Below are 6,294 nucleotides of genomic sequence, written 5' to 3'. Positions count from 1 at the left end.
TCCAGTCAGCTCAGAGGAAGGGACAAATCCATACTCCCACAGAACAGTCTGTTGAGAACCTGCAGAGGGCTGTGCAAACCTGTATCAGCTGGTTTTGAAAGAGGATGAAGATTTTTTGCCTTTTTTTTTGACACGTCTCCCGCAGAGAACTTGGTTAATTTATTGTGCCACATCCTCTAAGACTTTCAGAAGCATCACTGTCCCTAAATTACTCAAAGGAAACAGCCAAGTGGTAGACATGATGACATCCAAAAACAATGCAGGAGAGGCATGACTGTCTTGGTTAATTGAATTCCATAGGGCTTTGGAAATCAAAAGGTTTCGAAATAACACATCAAGGGAAAACATGCTTAAACACAACAAAGATGGGCAATACTATTAAAGAAGACAGCCTTGTTTTATGAGATGCTAATTTGGCATAACTAAGGTTTTGGGGAAATAGGGTGGAGGATTCTCAAACCACTGAGAAATCAGAAATCTCTCTAAATGCGGCCATGGTAAAGTCTTCTATTTTAACTAATTGCAGATATAAATGAGACCCAGAGGGAGAAGGAAAATATATTCTCTCATTATGTTTCATTACAGAGTTAGCAAACATGCTGTCTCTGTAAGATACAGAAACAGTCAGTTTATCTGGATGGCCTGGCTTCATTTGAGGAGAACCAAGCGTTGTTTCTTCTACTTAATTTAGGCCTCGGAATAACTGGGGGGAAAAGGGGTTGAAAAAGAAAAGTAAAAATTAAAACAAAAAAAAGAAAGAAAGAGGAAGAGAAATTTTTTTTTAAATATGGGTGGGGCTAGTAGAAATGTAGTCTATCCCTACATGAGACAGTGGAAAGAATTCCAGTTAGAATATGCTCCTGCACAAATCCTGTCTGAGAAGAACATCACTTTTTCAGTGCAGTTCAGCAGCTGTTTGCTTTTCTCATTCACAAAGATATCATTTAAAGGGGCAGCTACAGTGCACCACAGATTAATAGGCATCTGGTACTATTCCCAGGTTTCTAAGGCAAATAGCAATATCCAGTCTTTAAATATTTTAAGTAAAGTAACTAGAATTTTTAAAATATGAACTAGTAATACCTCAAGGTTTTTGATGAGATGTAATTACTATCCATAAGACTAAGAAATAAAAATTGTCACCTCGCTTAAAAATTAGCTTCAACTATTTAGACTATTCTGGTTTTATGTCATGCAAAAATATGCTTATCTAGTATTGCAAAACCTCTATTGACTTCATTATTTGGTAGAATAATAATTACATGCCTTTTGACTGTAATCCAGTCCTTTATCTAGGCCTAAAACAGGGAAAGGTCAAAGGTAGAAGTTTTTTATGTACTTAGGTAAATTAATGGAAATATGCTGAGAAAAATTAAAGCTTTCTACAAGCCCTGAGATAGAAATTATCAAGGTTTTTAAATAAAACTTGCCAGAGACTAGTTTTACTCTATAAAATTACTCCATATGGTCATTCTAACTCCTGAGGTGGATTTGCTTCATTTATAAGAAAAGAATTTGACATCATTAATAACCAGATAACAAGTACCATGCTTTAAAGCCAGTCTTTTGCTGCCACTGAATAACTGTTCTTCAGGCCACAATATTCATTTTTTCCTTCACCAAGTCTGGAAGGGGCTGAGGGGGAGACAGGGATAACAATGGTGACACATGACAACAGACAACACAACAAACAAGCAAAAGACCCTTCAAAACCAGGAAGTTCCAGAAGCTCAGGAAAATTCAGGAAATCACAGCTGGGTTGTGACAGCACCTTCCGCTGTGACAGGGGGGTCCTCTTTAGGGCAGGGCAAGGTATCTGGGTAGATCTCCTTGTGGGAAGAACTGCTCTTGGCATGGAACATTGTTCACTGCTGCCACTCAGAGGTTACAGGCTGCCAGATCCCCCTTTTCCTTAAAAATACATGGTGCCTGTTGCCTGCCATGTTAGCTAGCTGTGCTGCATCTTCCTCAGGGAGTCTACAAAAAGCCCGAAGTCTTGTTACCAAGGGTGGAGTGTTTACAATAATGTAAAAGTTCAACCATTTTTAATTCTTTTGAAGAGAAATAATTCAGACATATCTCAAACCTCTTTAATTGGTACTGCCTATTTTTTTCACTGTCCACTATCAAAAGATACAGAATTTGAAAGAGGCTATAAATAATCTGATCAGGTAAACAGGAAAAAGCCCTTGAAAACTGAAAATGCCTACACAGAAAAACGGGTGGCATCAATTTGTAAAACAACCTCTGAAAGCATTTCAACCATAAGAATGACTGCCTGGAAAACTGGTGCTATCACCACACTGTGAAGATGACTTCCTAGCAAGTGCTGTAGCAGCTGATGTTCATCTAACCACAGCCTGGGAGCAGAAACTTTAACAACCACAACATACTGAACCAATTCTCATATTACCTTATTATTCTTTTCTACATTAAAAAAAAAAATTCCTCAGAAATGGTTATAATTGAGTCCATATTTAAAATGACAAACCCTGGTTTGTTTTTTTCTTTTTGCTGGGTTTTTTTAGTAATGGTGGTGATGGTTGGTTGTTTTGGTTTGGTTGGTTTTTTCCCCCACAAGTATCTTATTCATATCTTTATTCGTATATTTTAGAAACAGATAAAAACTTTTTGATGACTTTTTAATTCAATACTTCCAGCACCTTCTTGTCTGTGCCTCTATACCCAGAGGTCCTGTATTAGAGGTTAATACAAGGTATTTACCATTTGTAGATCTTAACAAGGACTTCATATCCTAAAAGTCCAGGATGTTAGAACAAGACACACAAAACAACAGAATGATCTTTAAGCAACAAAAAACTTATTAGCGGAGAAAAAAAGTGTAACTTACATAATGGAGCATGTAAGGGAGCAACTCAATGCAAATGTTTTAAATCCCAAGCAGAAAATGGGGAAACTGATGGAAGAATAATATAATTAAGAATAAATGAACTTCTGTGTTTTCACAAAGCAGCTGAGCAATGTTGTACATACTGAGTCACAATGGATGGGTTTTTGGCAATGATCTTGAACTTGACAATGCCAGATGTCTAATGGGCAGTACAGATTTCTCACAAGAAATCAGAAGGAAATGTGTCTTGATTAATGCAATGAACTCTTGCATTAATCTGTCTTAAAGGTGTAAGAAACAAAAAAATCACTACATTAAATATATGATTATTGCAATTTATTTTTTTAGACATGACACAGGAATAAAGAGAACACATGGTAGAACTGTGTAACTACCAAGTGGTGTGCATATGTGGACATGGCCTTGTGTCCATTCTGACAGTCTACAATCCAACTAGACAAGAGATGGACAGGACTAAGAAAGAAAATCTCACACCTTATGGGTCACAGTCTGCCTACAATGTGTATACTGTCCCCAAACATTCTCCCTTTATTTCTATCTAAGTCAAACATCCTGCATTTTCTGATGATCCCACTTTTTCCTCAATTCTGCACACAGAAAAAACTCAGAGCCATTGTGTGCTTTTTTTGCTTTTGAAGAAAAGGTGTGTTGGTGGAGTCCGTGGCAAAGCATAACACCACTTGCTCATGGTAGATCCTGCTGTCAGGAGCAAAGGAGAAGGCTGGTTCTTCTGTACCTTAAACTCAGAGCTAAGGTGCAACAGTACCAGTCTGCATGTCCATATTTCCAAGGTTGTGGAAGATACCCTGTTACACACTAATATACATCAATAAGGACCCAAGGAAATGAGTCCTCTGTCTTCTAAGGACAAAAAAACCCAATCATTACCACCTTTTCACTCACAACGGTGTCTCACCCTCCAAGTAAGGTGAGATGTGTTGGCTTTGGCTGATCACAAGGGACAGGCATTTCACCTCGGGACAAGGGCTTTAAAACAAATGCTCCATAATTTCTGTCACAGCCTTTCTTCTGAGCAAGTAGCAGACAAAAAAAATTTATTTGCTGCCTGTGCACTGTCTTCTTGGCAATAAAAAAATTACTACTATATTAGTACTACTACTAGCTATATTAAGGTGCTGGAAATAATTCAAGTATTTTGAATAATATAAAGTAGGCAAAAGAACTTGCTAAATCCATATCAAACAAAATTAAAAGGACACACTTTAAAACCGCCCAAATTTAAAAAAAACCCACTATTCTTTCAGAACCTTTCAAAAATTCACTTCTCAGCCTTTACAGAGCCACAGAGACCCATGGCAGACTAGAACAGATATGGCACTGCATCCAACCAGCTTCTTCACTGGGAAAAATCAGATCACTCCTTGATGTACCTTAAGCCACTGAAACCACCTTTGGTACTCCACATAATTTCCTTTTCCTCTTCTTCTAAAATTTAGGCTATTTCAGAATTTGTTTCCAACTGACATTAAAGACACACCTTAACAGTAAAATTTATGTTCTATCTCTGGTAGGAAAATAGTGGCAACTATAGCATAACCTCAGCTGATGTCTACTTAATGACAAGTAGCATTTCTCAACTTGTGGTAGGGAAAACTAACAGTTGCTCCAAATTACTACACATAACTTAAAATCAATGATGTATGCAGACTCAAAAATGTAAATAAACTGCCTGGTACACACCCAGCTAAAGCAACCATAATTAAAGCACACAATCAAAGCATCAGATCAGATTCATGTAAGCACACATTTTACATGGCTTTTTGCTATTCAGTTTGTTAGCACCTTCTCTAGCTATGACTTATTTTCATTGCTCCTTGTAATCCTCTTGATTGGAAGTATGTCTGTGTCAAACTCTCTGTATTAGTTCCCCTTCATAACCCAAAAATGGAGAAGGGCTGTACCAGCTTTTTTTCTGCTCCCCATTTCATTTTACCACTAATTATTCACTCACAAATCTGTTGCATATTTCACTCAGGTTGGGTTTTTGGCAGAAACTGAGACTTCTTTAGAAACAGTTCACTACAGTTTAAATTCATTATCTGCTGCTAATTAAAACGATCTGTTTTATTGTCACAAAAGAAAATCCTGTTACAGAAACTAATGAGCTGCAATCTTCAGTAACTGAGAGGATGTGTTTACAAGCAGGAACACTTAATGCCACTGCCAATCAGATGCTGGAATTAAGTACATTCTCTAGATGTGTAAGTACAAATGGTTTAAAGCAGTGAAATGCACTGTTTCATCTTAGTAAGTAATCTCTTGCTTCTCACTGGTCCTGTCTGGGTGCAATAATTGTTAGTTCACAAAAAATTGCAAGGTACTCATACAAATTCATAAAAACAAATAAATCATAAAGCCAGTTTAATTTGTAGTTTACTTAGGCTACTTTGGGCAGTGCATACACATTATAGTTAAGAAAAGGGATTCTACCATTACTTGTTTGTTTGCACGTTTACTGATACTTTTTTGACTGTGCTCCCCTCTAATTCCACCTAAGCTTATGAGTAGCTGTAAATACTTAAAGGTTAATCCCAATTAGACCTGACTGGCCCTGGCATTAAGTGTTCCAGCTTGTAAACACATCCTCTCAGTTACTGAAGATTGCAGCTCACTAGTCTCTGTAACAGGATTTTCTTTTGTGACAATAAACCAGATCGTTTTAATTAGCAACAGACAGTGAATTTAAATGGTAGTGAACTGTTAAGGAAGTCTAAGTTACTGCCAAAAAAGCCAACCTGAACAAAATATGCAACAGATTTTTGCTGAATAATTACAGAAGTACCAAATCACAGAATGCATTGGTTTGGAAGGGACCCCAGTGGGTCATTTGGTCCAACCTTTCTTGCTCAAGCAAGGGGATCCTACAGCAAATGGCACAGGATTGTGTCCAGAGAGTTCTGGAATACCTCCAGGGAGGGGAGACTCCACAACCTCTCTGGGCAACCTCTTCCACTGCACAAAGAAGTTCATCCTCGTGTTCTGGTGGAACTTCCTGTGCATCAGTTTCTGCCCACTGCCTCTTGTCCTACTGCTTGGCACCACTGAGGAGAGCTTGAATCCATCACCTGGCACCCTCCCTTCAGACACTCACACACACTGGAGGTCCTGACTCAGTTCTCTCTTCTGAAGGCTGAGCAGGCCCAGTCCCCCCAGCCTCTCCACATTAGAGAGATGGTCCAATCCCTTGATCAACTTTGTAGCTCTAATTCATGGTAGAGCAAACCAAAGAGGTGAAAAAAATCTGATAGAGCTCTTCTCAATTTTCATGTTATTGAGGGCAATAATCTAATGTTTAAAATTGTGCAGAGACATACAGGAGCAATGAAATTTAGTCAAAGCTAGAGAAGGTGAATAATAAACTGAAACATGGGAACATAAACCAGTTTACTTAACCACTGGCA

The sequence above is a fragment of the Lichenostomus cassidix genome, chromosome Z (genome assembly GCF_008360975.1).
Source record: "Lichenostomus cassidix isolate B80296 chromosome Z, HeHo_3.0, whole genome shotgun sequence".
NCBI classification, from domain to species: domain Eukaryota; kingdom Metazoa; phylum Chordata; class Aves; order Passeriformes; family Meliphagidae; genus Lichenostomus; species Lichenostomus cassidix.
Note: the sequence above shows the minus strand (reverse complement) of the source record.